The following is a 12020-nucleotide window of genomic DNA, read 5'->3' as shown; positions in this document are numbered from 1 at the left end:
TCATTCACAGATGATAGCCTGCTTTGAGGCACATGAGGCAATTTATAAATGAATACAGAAAAAGTCAAAGTGACACTTAACAGCAATAGCTCTGCTTTCACAGTCCCTGCAGCAAAAAAATTTGGAAGCAGCATAGAAAAGCCAATGCAATCATTGTGGTATTTTAAATAATTCACAATATTGTGCAACACAACTACGTTACACTACGTTAGAAAATAAATGTTTTTATAAGACAGTATTTTAGACAAAGATGGATAAAAAAGCTTTTATGTATGATAAAGATCTCAACTTGAACTACCAGTCATTCTCTGCTTTTGTGTTTTTGAACCAGCAGAAATTGTATTTCTCCTCGCAGCTTCTTCTTCTTTTTTTTTTTTTTTTTCCAGGATAATGTGCCAATGGAAAGTCTGATCAACTTTAAAAAACAAATAGCTTTGTGTGGCTGTGAGTGATATTCACTGGCCAATTCTTAAGAAAGGTTAGTGAAATTTTGGGAGCCAAGCAGTAATCATTATTTTTTAAAAGTTCTAATTAAGATGTCAGACTGGGCAGTGGAATGTATTTAGAATCCCATGTAATTTGATTGTGTTGGCCTATTTAGATAAATTGCTTTGGAAAGACAAATAAACCAGCTACTTAAAATGTCCAAGAGGCTCAGGCTTCATTCCAGTGTTTCAAGCAATGACTGAAGTAATAGCCTTTTGTAACTATCATCCAATCCAACAATAGACATCCAAGTGTCGAAGTCAGATACAAAGAATGATACAAGTGCCTGGATCACCGTGACTAATAGAATAAACAGTACACAGTGTTATTGAAGCACATATGCTCAGCCCTTTTTTTTGCCTTTGAACTGCAGACCTTTGGAGACTAGCATAAAAGGGAACGATCACCCAAAGTTCAAAATGTCTGAAGATGAGACATTCTCCTACATGAACTCCTGGGATTATTTGGGTTTGTTTAGTTAGTGTGATTTCCATTCACTAGATGTCCTAAATCTGTATGACAAACCTAGGATTTAGAACATATTAATATTGTGCTGTCAGTAACCCAAGTCTCTACAATCCATATCCTTGAAAACTCAAAATAGAGTCTGACTCATTAATAAATATATATATATGTATCTATCTATCTATATATGTGTAGCCAGTTTATTGGTTTCCATCACAATGAACTTTACACTCTGTTGTCTTTTCCTTTCATCAACAGAGAGAGGAAAGGATGGAAAGGGTTAGAAAAAGGTGTTTGTTTTCCAGAGGCAATAGCTTGGTACCTTCTTGTTCTTGCCTCCCTGATCATAGAGTAGATTTAGCCCAAGAAGATGCAGATGGGTTTCTTGGTAATCTATCCCAATGGCACAGTTTTGGTGCTCTCAGAGAAGCTTTTCTTTCCTGATTTCTGACTTTTATCTGCTCCATATACGCAAAGGGCAGCTTTTTTTCCCAACCTTTATGATTTTGTAATTTAAAAGCTCAGTAGTGCTTTAGCTTCACTTGTGATTTTTGTGCTGTTGATCCCAACCCAGTTTTTCCTGCCCTTTGCATCTCATGTGACACAACCACGGCTCAGTTTCAGGGGCTTAGAAGGGAAATTGTGAAGCTGCCAGAACAGATGAAACAAAACTTCCTCTCTGAGCTGGGGGCACAGCAAACACAGTAGTGCTCTGTGGCACTTTGGCATAGCAGCAGGGGCAAGCTGCCTCCCCAGGTCCCCTTCCTGTTCCCAGGCTGTACTGTGGATTATGCTCTGAACTCCCACCAGGGCAGTGGGACACTCACTACTGTCTCACTACTGCCAGGCAGCACCAAGGAGGATAAGAAAGGTATTTGCTCTTACTTGGGCAGACCTTGATCGCTCCCTTGATTTTTTTGTTTGTTTGTTTGTGGGGTTTTTTTTGCTTCTGTTGTTAAGGGGGGAAAGAACGTTTTCCTAGCTGGAAGGTGAACAAAACTCAGAAGCAATTTTGCATGTCTTTGCAGCTAACGTACCTGTTCTAACACTGCCTGGAGACTTCCTTGGGAGGGATAACTTACACCCAATTTCTGTCCCCTCGACTTGCATCTGAGTTTCCAGAGCTTAATGAAACAGAGTTATATTGAAATTAACCTACTGTTCTTCTCTGCCTTTCTTCAAGGACAACAGGGAGAATAAGGCAATCTTTACTGAGAAAAAAATCTGAAAAAGTTACTGTAACCATTAATTTTATCCTAGTACCTGAAGTACTAAATCAACTCAACTTCCAATTCATTAATCAGGTAACAGAGTAATCAACATTAATCAACAATAACAGAGTGTTATGGCACAAAACCAAATAATCCCAAAGCCTTGGGGAACTGCAGGTCACATGACAAGCATGTACAGGAGCTCTCAGCCAGGGCAGCAGGCAAATTAGGTGAAATAATAGATACACAGTAGGCCCTGGCATAGTCAACTTCCCTAGCATGTTATTTTATATAAATAAAATTAAATTCTTCAGATTTCTTTCCTTTCCTTAAACAGCAAAGAAGACTGGGAGCAGGACTGATGTTTCCTGACAGCTGTAACCAGTCACAGACTCCTGCCTTTTGAAGTGGTTTTTTTTTCCTTCTGTGATTTGTGCTTTTTCTTTCAAGGTCTTCCTGAGTTGATTTACTCCCAGTTCCCCTAACTGATATCTAATTCTCTTCTGTGCATTGCTCAGCTGCTTAATTACATAGACTTAATCCAAGGCTCTTGTCAATTCCCTTTAAAAAATTCAAAATTGGAGAGTTGAATGGTATCTTACATTTTCTGATGAAAAAAAGCGCCACTGCACTCTTTTGTTTTCTGCTTAGCCTACTACCAAAGGCAATTTGTTAGATTCTTTAATGTCATTTTTAGTGCAGATAAAGATCTTTATCCATAAATACCTTAAATCTATTACTGCAGAGTCTTTCAGATAAAGCAAGGAGACTTGGGACAAGGATTCTTTCCGGTTTAGCCACCAGTTTGCAGCTTTACTTTGGCCAAGACACTTTACACACCTGGAAATTTAGATGAAAATTCAAAGTAGATATTACTCTTTATCTATCACGAGAAACTAGAGGGCAGATTTAATTACAGACTTGGCACACAGGAAGAAAAGGTACAGCAACAGTATGAATAGTAAAACATTTTGCAGAAGTACCAGCTCACTCATGCCATTCACTGTGCAAGGGGCCATTATTCTCATGCATAATGATGATTATTTTATTTATCAACCATCTTCCTTGCATCCACAGTATTTGGCATGTAGCATTAACAACATAATAAATAATAATTAAAACTTCATCAAATACACAATAGAGAAGGCAAGCAAACACTAAGCAGAGTAATGGAGCATTGAAAAGAGGGTTTTTACATCTCATCCCCCATATAGCTTCCAGCATCCTGCTGTGACATTGTTTTGGTACTGAAACAAATGGAAGAGCAACCCCTGTTGAGCTACTCACATCAGTCCTTCTGGCACCATGGAGGATACCGCTGTCAGCACTGACTTCAGTGAAGAACAGCCCCTCCCTGCAATAATCTCTTTACTGCCTGTAGCACAGACACGGCTAGCAGTAGGTCAAGACTCCAGTGGTCAGAGGAATTGTTAGGGAAAAACACTCCTATATTCCACAAAACAATGGACTTCCCCAGAAATGCTAAGTTTGAAAAAACATGGATCCTTCAGGATTAGACAAGGATGAAAACACTTCCAGATAGGCAGTGATGGGAGCCACGTTTTGTGCAGCAGTGGTTGCTATTTTGCAGATTAAATTTTGTGTATACTTGAAAAAAAATGTGGATATATTTTAGGTTTGCCTGCACTCTGTAGTATCTCACAAAGGGTAATTCCTTTCATATATCTGATAGGGAAAAAGTCTCTTCCCTAGCTGCAAAAAACAACTCATTCCCCATATATGTCTAACCAGAGAAACAGAACACAAAAATACAAGTTCTGGTTTAGGAGATTTCTGAGACAGAGTTTACCAGAAGCTGGGAGAATAGTTCGTGAAGGCAGGGTCAAATGCTTGTCCTAACTCTTGTCTAGCAATTTATTCCTTACCCATGTTGGAGACAGGGTACTCAGCTAGATGAGCCTTTGCTATTGGACAATACAGTAAATACGCACCTGTTCCCAGCTTTGAAAGCAGCAGGGAAATAAAAACTGTCTTAAATTACAGTAAAAATGATGTTTACTATCTAGGAGGCTGCAGAAACATCTTAGAACATGGTACATTCTTAACAGGATTTAACAAGGTTGGACTTGAAGATCTTGGAGATCTTTTCCAACTTTAATGATTCTATGATTCCTAATGATCCTATGTTAGAGCAGTCTGTTGAGATCCAACAAAAGAATACATGAGTTTTGAATTCTAGTATAAAACAACAACCCAATATGAAACAGCAATCTTCTACTGTGAGATAAAAAGACAGTTGCAGTTGTCAAGGCTAACTGAGGGAACAGGGAACATCTATTCTTTTCAACTTCATTCAGAAACCCCACTTTGAAGAAAGCAGTTTTGCTTGGCCCCAGGTGTCTTCTGTCCATTCATTCCCTTTGAGCATCCAAATAAGCTAGTCTCATTTACTTGATTAGCTGATCTTATCTGTTCAGCAGAATAGCCCTGGTTCCTCAGAAAAAAAGATGTTCCCTTGAGAGAAGGCTGTCTAAGGGACAGACCCTCCATCAGAGGTCACATGATCTGTTTTACATGTTGTCTTCAAAGTGCCACAGAATAAAGACAGAAAGCTCCAACTTCTTTCCAGTAGCTAACAACTCCAACACATCTTTCTTGCTTATGAAAAAGAATCCCATCCAGATGGGATCCTTGCTGCTGAAGCACTTGCAACATAACAGGTACCCACAGCAGAAACTGACCAGGAAAGAAACAATTTGGATCTTGATTTTCTACATTATTTTTAGAAGAGTACATTTTTATTATAAAAGTAAGGTCTTCAGGAGACAGAATTATCTTTTACTGTAGTAAGGATTAGGTCACTTGAGTTAGAAACTTGCAGGAGGCATATTTAGAAGGCTGACTATACCCACACTCCATGGTTAAGTCACAGAACTCTGCTAAAGAATCTTGCGGATTCTAGAAGTTCATACAAGTTCAAAAAGTATCAGCACAAATTCATGGAAGCAAAAAGAAACCTCAAGCCTATTATTAAGTACAAGACTATCACCACAGATTCAGGAATTCCATGAAACAGGAAGCAGGAAGGAGAATTAGGGGACAGACTAGAATAGCTGGCAGAGAATGAACAGGAACAAGCAAAAGAAAGACAGGTGCAAGTAAATAATCCTGCTGAGCAGCAGGCTGCTCTATGGAGACCCGGAGGTAAAGGGTAATGAGTAGCACAGCTCCAGGATTTGATCTGCTCTGAAAAGAGAGAGAATTCTTGAAAAGAAAAAGCTTGAAGACACACCATGAAGGGGCCTTGAGTCAACCAGGGATGGAAGGTGGATCACTGTAAACAATCAACCTAGAGCAAATTCCCTCTCCAAGGCTACAAAGATTTTAAGCAGGAAAAAAGAGGCTTCATCAGAACACAGGTTACAATAATTATCCTTTCCTTACAAAAAAAAAGGGGAAATCTTAAAATGTTGCGAGAGACTGAAATGTTCAAAATTAATGACTCAATTAGCCATTTGCAGAAGCAGCAAGTGCTTTGCTGAGGTTAGGTTTGCACCCTCACACAGAAGGGGAAGAGGAGAGTTTTTGGACATGTGGTGGCAAAACCTCTGATGTGCATAAGAACAGCCCAGGTGCAGAGGGAGTACACACCCACCACCAGAAGATGACAACAATCCAGATTTTGAGCCAGATAAGGGAAAAGGGCAATGAGAAGCAGAATCAGTGAGGTGGGATAATGTTTTTTATCATGCCAATGTCCTCCCTTACAACAAGACTCAGGTGTAAATCTTTCCCCCCCTTCCCCAGGGGAGATACTGGGACATTCACATGTTGGCCTTAATCTGTAGCTATTAATCCCTCCTGATAAGGTACAACTGGCTCAGCTACACAGGCCTGAGAAATCATGGTCATCTTAGAAGGGGTCACAAACCATCAAAGACCCCTGGAAGCGCCCCTGGACTCATTTCTGGGGCCTTCCACCAGGACTGCACATGACTCAGTGTTTCATCAGACAGTGTAAAAATCCCCCACCAGGAGAGGTACCTGGGCATTCCCACTTGAACCTGAATGTATTGAACCTTTGAACCCATTGAACTTTTTCTTTCACAGGCTCCCCCAGCCCCTGACACATCAAGACTGTGACTATCACTTCAACCAATGGACATCTAAATTGCAACAATCAATTCTAGCTGGTGGATTCACAGGTGGTGATATCTTTCCTCTCCACCATCTACTCTTATCCTTTCTTTCTCTTTATTTCCTTATATTTTTTCTCAAGTGATATATTTATACTTTTATATTGTTTATGACTATAGATAATAACAAAAATGGCTACGTATCTCCTTTCCATTGCAACCAAATTGTTCCAAAATAAACCTGCTGTATGTATACATATACACTGGTCATCCTGTGTTGTTTTGTTCTAATGTGCACCAAGGGATCTATTAACAAGAACCTTAGTTACCCTGCCTCAGGAACAAGTCATAACAAATGTTTAAGTAAAACAGGAAGATTTAGAGCATCTCAAAACAAATTTCTTCCTGCTCATAAATGAGTCTTTTCTTTCAGGCTCAACAACATGACAGTCTTCTGACATGCAGCAAACGATGCACAGTGCCCCCCAGGTCCCCAGGAATTATTACTTCCATCACCTCTCAGGCGTGGCTGTATATCTGTTCTCTCCTTCTCTCTGCAATGTCCTATTTTCACCTAAAGCTGAGCTCTCCCTCTCCAAGCACTCCATCCCTCATGCTGAAAGCTTCTCTGCCTAAGCACATTCAGTTCCTCCTTGGGGAGAAGTCATCTTCCTGGCTTTTTCCAAAGGTTCCTGTCGGTCTCAAACAAATAAAGCAAATGTGACCCGTTGCATGGGGATTACAAGAGAAAAGGATTTGGGAAATGGGAAACTGCATGTACCCTGAGGGTAAGATCAAAAGAAGGGATGCCAAGAGACCAACTCTCAGGAACTCTGAAAAAATTACCAAAAACCTGGCTATAAAATCTAAAAACATATTATTCTAACTTGGTTTATGCTGGTAAATTTTGTTATGCATGTATTAGGGGGATGTCTTAAAGGTTGAGTTTATTCTATTTCTACCACGAAATGGAGTTTACAATAAACTAAGAGAAATAGCACTACTTGTCTAGGCAGGGTATATGTGGGGAGAATTTTTGGAATCATCTCATAGTACAGTTTGTTCCAAGGAACTGTAAGGAAATCATAAGCAGCACTCTATCACTGGTTTTGGTTGCAGGTCTATGCTAGATTCAGTATTAGATATACAATTGCCTGATTGGAAGTTATCACAATACTGGCTATTGAAAATTACTATATAAAACTGACAAAATTGGTTATGCCTTGCACATTGCTGTAAACAGACTGTTTCAGAATTCTCAGCTCCTGAATAAAATCTAAATTGTAATTTTCAACATTATCTATTGTTCTTATTCCACAGATTTCAGGAATCTTCTGTAGGCCCAACCTTATACTCTTGGTTTAGTTCCTTTCTGAATTTGAGGCATAAGGAGGTACACAGGGTCAGGCCAGGAAGAACTACCACTTTATAGTTCAATGGGTTCCTGGCTTATAAAACAAGCATAAGGTAAGGTCCACACTACAGACCTTGGGCCAGCTGGGCCTTGTATCTGAGGAAACAACAAATGCATTTTCCTGAGACTACAACTAAACTTCCCATGAAACCAATTTGCCCATTCTTTATATCAACCTACTTTCCTTACCCATTGAGAAATGTTGTTTGAGCTGTAGTGGGGTACACAGCCAAGCACATCAGAGATGTTGATTGATTGTCCTCATAGTCATCCTGTGTCCAGTAGAATCATTGATGCTTCTAGTAGTAGTTTTCAGGCAGCCTTTTACAAACAGTAGTATGTGCTGCTTTTTAAATTCCACCTAAGGATCACATTCTTAAGGTACTCAAAAGGAGACTGGCATAAACTACTTGTTTTCCCTTGTAAAGGACCCTGTCTATTTGTCTGCCATGACAACGGCTCTGTTGTCAGGGGATGCATCTCAAATAAAGTCTCCATCAGCAGCTGTAGGCTGGTGCCTCCTTCAGAAGCACTGAAGACTTGTTTCATTACTTTGTGACAGTGCAGTAGGCCACAACATTATGCTAAAGGCAAGAATGCTTTCAAAATACATTTCTGTAAAATATCTGCTCCAATAAAAAATAAAACATTCACAGTAAAACTTGTCCTGAGGCCATTTCTGTGGCATCAGTGACTCCTCCTATTCATGTACTGCTTGCGCGTTGCAGTTTCTGTTGACAGAGCTACAGGACGCTGTCCAGTATCAGCTGTATTTTCACCCTTACTGACCTTAGTTTTCCAGGTAAAAACTAGAACCAATATACTGATTTATACTAGGTTTGCATGGCAAGGTTTTTGTAGTGGGGGGCTACAGGTGTGGCTTCTGTGAGAAGCTGAGAGAAGCTTTCCCCATGTCCAATGGGGCTAACACCAGCTGGCTCCATGACAGACACGCTGCTGGCCAAGGCTGAGACCATCAGCAATGGTGGTAGAGCCTCTGGAATAGCAGATTTAAGAAGGGGGAAAAAGTGTTGTGCAACACAGCTGAAAGAGAGGACAGAGCATATGTGAAAGAAATAACTCTGCTATTGCAATTTGATCAAACCCTGGCTGTTTACTTTGGGGTGAGATGAAGGATGCCACAGATCCCGTTGACTAAAAAGGCAGGTTCATTTATATGGAGGTATGTGTTCTGTCCAAACTCACATTCAGCCAGATGAATCTTGTTCACACTCTGTAAGAGGCTATAGGCACAACAGCTTGCCCTAATTAAGGATACCTCTGGAAACACTCTGTCATTCATGGCCAATGTAAAGACCCACTGCTATTGTAACACCATAACACTGCTGCCAGATTTTTTGGTCCTTAATGGTAAACAAATCTTTAACCTAAATAAGTGTTTTAAACACGTACTTTTGAAGAAAACTACTGATTCTTGTAATAAAACATGTTAGTTTTTAAACAAATATTATAGTAGAAGAGAGAAAAAAAAAACAAAAGAAAACATCCAAGATCATATTACTGTTCCTAGAGGCAAGTTCAAAAGAAAATTGGGCAACACAAATCCACATCACACATCTGTATTTCACAAAAACAAAAAAGATCAATTACATAAAACAGATCTTTACAAAAGTTTGGCAGTCTTTCGTAAATGAATAGAGATGCTATGCACTGCTTGGAAAAATAATTTATTTTGTTAGCTTACAAAAATTACAAGTTTTCATGTTATTATTTAAATTAGAAGTACAGCTAGCAACTTTGAACCTGCAAAGGTACTAAGTATCTCCTGAGATGCATTAAAGACTTGTGACCCTGCCTTCAGGAATAGTTTGGAGTAAGACCCAAGCCAGCAAAATAGTAATGTAGTTTAATATTTTTGTTACTGCCTCATTGGCTAACATTTTACAATCTGACTGCAGAAAGTAGGTACAAATGTTGACATTAAATTAACATGAATTTTTCTGGTAGAGCCTTAACTAAACTTTAACATACCTGCAGACTCTATGCCAACCTCTCTGTTTGCAGCAACATACTCACAGTACAAAAGACAGTTTTCATATACTTTATATTGTAACCACTTGACAAGATCTCAGCACTTAGTAGTCTGATTGGTACTTAGGCTTTATACATGAGATTTGATTCTGGCTTCATATTGGTATAAATCAAGCAGGCACAGGCATTCTGAAGTCAATGTAGTAACTCAACAATAAAATTGGTGTTCTGATACTACATGAGTCACACTGTGTGTGTAACCACAAACTTCACAGGTTGGTAAGGACTTGTGTGTCATAACAACAGGGCAGCACGCTCCTCCTTTCACACTTCTACAATACATTGTTCCTAAACCTGCAAGAGGTGTTCTGAAAATACAAATTGCAGACTTAGTTTTACATGTATCCATGTGATTTACAGGAAATAATAATCAAGCAGTAGTTTGAGCAGTTGGACTTGATCTCAAGGGTCTTTTCCAACCTAAATAATTATATGATTCTACATTTTTTTGATTCACTACATTGTTCTCAAGGCAGCCAAGTTTTCCCAAGTTTGGGAAAAAATGGACTGCAAACACCTTGTGAATCTATCTTGGAACAAAAATATCTTAGGACAAAAAAGTCAAAAGTGGTTTTATTTTGTGAGTCTTTTGTTACAAAAAAGTCTATCAATAGCATTGGCATTTAGATGTAAGATATAATTAGCTTCTCCCTACTCACATAAAAATTCCCATTTTGGGTACTCAATGAATTACTAGATCAGTTGAAAAACTGATATGAAACAAAACATTTATTCGTGAGTATGAAATACAATTGATACACCTTAACTTTCCTTGGAGACAGTTTCATTATTTTGAAAAAGTTGTAGTAGCCCACACTAGAGTGAAACAAATAGCTGTAATATTTCAGAATTTTACAAATTTCATAAGCTTGTATTGATGTAATTTAGAAGTACTTATAAAAGAATGCAAATGAACTCAAAATCCCATTTCTCAGACTTTGGAAAAAATCTAAAATAGAAAAATGAGATACTGCCAAATTATTTCAAAATTTTACAGTTTGCTATCAAATTATTTTTATAAGACAATGGATTTTTCAGCAAGTACTTGCTGCTCATGAGACCAATACATATTGTAGATTTGCAGACCTTCAAAATGCAATGAAAAGCAGTCTGAGAAAATATTTCTCTCCCCTTTTCTAAAACTCAGCATGAAATTGTAACTCCACTGATATTTGACAGAGCTTTTGCTAGCTTTACTGCAGTCAGGATTTCCAAGCATGAAAGGATTAATTTTCTTTTTGACCAGTAAAATTTTACAGTGTATGAACATGTTTATACGTGTCTATGTCTATAAGAAAGAGACATAATTATGCAAACGGGACTGTACATGATGCCTACATAGCTATTAAAAGTCTGAACATACCTTTACATTTCAGAAATCAAGTTTGAAGGAAAATGCAATAGTCTTGGTTACTACAGCAATGTCAGCTTCAACATGTATGAGGAGCTGGACTCCTTGCTTAACTTTCAAGGACTTTATGTCAAGAAAAAATTCAATTTTGAGGAATTTTATTCCACTATGCCTATATCTATTACATTAACCAATACAATAAGGTTTAGAAGTATTAAACCAATCTTTCTGACTTCACACCAGCACACAGATATTTTGCATCCATACAATTTGTTGAAATTCTGCAGATTCCTTATGGTCACTTTATACTGTACTGCAGTAGCAATACTTGACTGGGAAATATAATGTAATATGTTCAGTGTCACATGTATGAGACACTCAGGTAATCTCAGTTTTAGAATTTCCCAACCTAAATGTTAGTTCACAAGACTAATTTTGCTCCAGTTTTAGAATAGTAAGTGCAAAACCCACTGTATTTCATTCAAATTAAGTGAAAACAAAAGATCTGGAGGAAAATGACTCATGTATCAACTAACTTAATCAGGAGTGACTGTAATGAAGTATCAGAATCAGTTGATTTTCTAGCTAACCCCAAATTAAATAGAAACTGGCAGCATAAAATGGTAAAACATGTTCCAGAACTCAAATGTGAATAACATGTTTCCTTCATGCACTCTCCCAGGTAAAAAAAAAGAAGAACATCAGCATTTGCTAATAAGCACAAATAGAAATTTCAGCCTTCAAAACCACAGTAATACACTCAATTGATACTCCTACCTACAGTCTAAATATTTTTCTATTTGTCACTTTCTTCTGGTAATGTAATACCACAGCTGAAATTCGAACATTTGGTCTATATGTTAAAATACACTGTACCAGCCAGCAATCCTTCTGTAGCACATCAGTTGTCTCCAGTGGAATTATTTCAACTCTGCTATTCAGTG

General features: G+C 38.3%; 1 protein-coding gene across 1 annotated transcript in view; it reads right to left on the bottom strand.

Annotated features, from left to right (window-relative positions):
• Positions 1–2886: 2886 nt before the first annotated feature.
• CEP128 (centrosomal protein 128) overlaps positions 2887–12020 on the bottom strand; it is a 116853-nt gene continuing 107719 nt past the window's right edge. Inside the window, exon 26 of the mRNA XM_039390023.1 lies at positions 2887–3002. The gene's annotated coding sequence lies outside the window, so the exon portion shown is untranslated. The remainder of the gene's footprint in view (positions 3003–12020) is intronic.

This window comes from Pipra filicauda, unplaced genomic scaffold (genome assembly GCF_003945595.2).
Source record: "Pipra filicauda isolate LSUMZ 115617 unplaced genomic scaffold, ASM394559v2 scaffold79_size2787110_pilon, whole genome shotgun sequence".
NCBI lineage: Eukaryota > Metazoa > Chordata > Aves > Passeriformes > Pipridae > Pipra > Pipra filicauda.
This window is presented reverse-complemented; position numbering and strand designations above follow the sequence as displayed.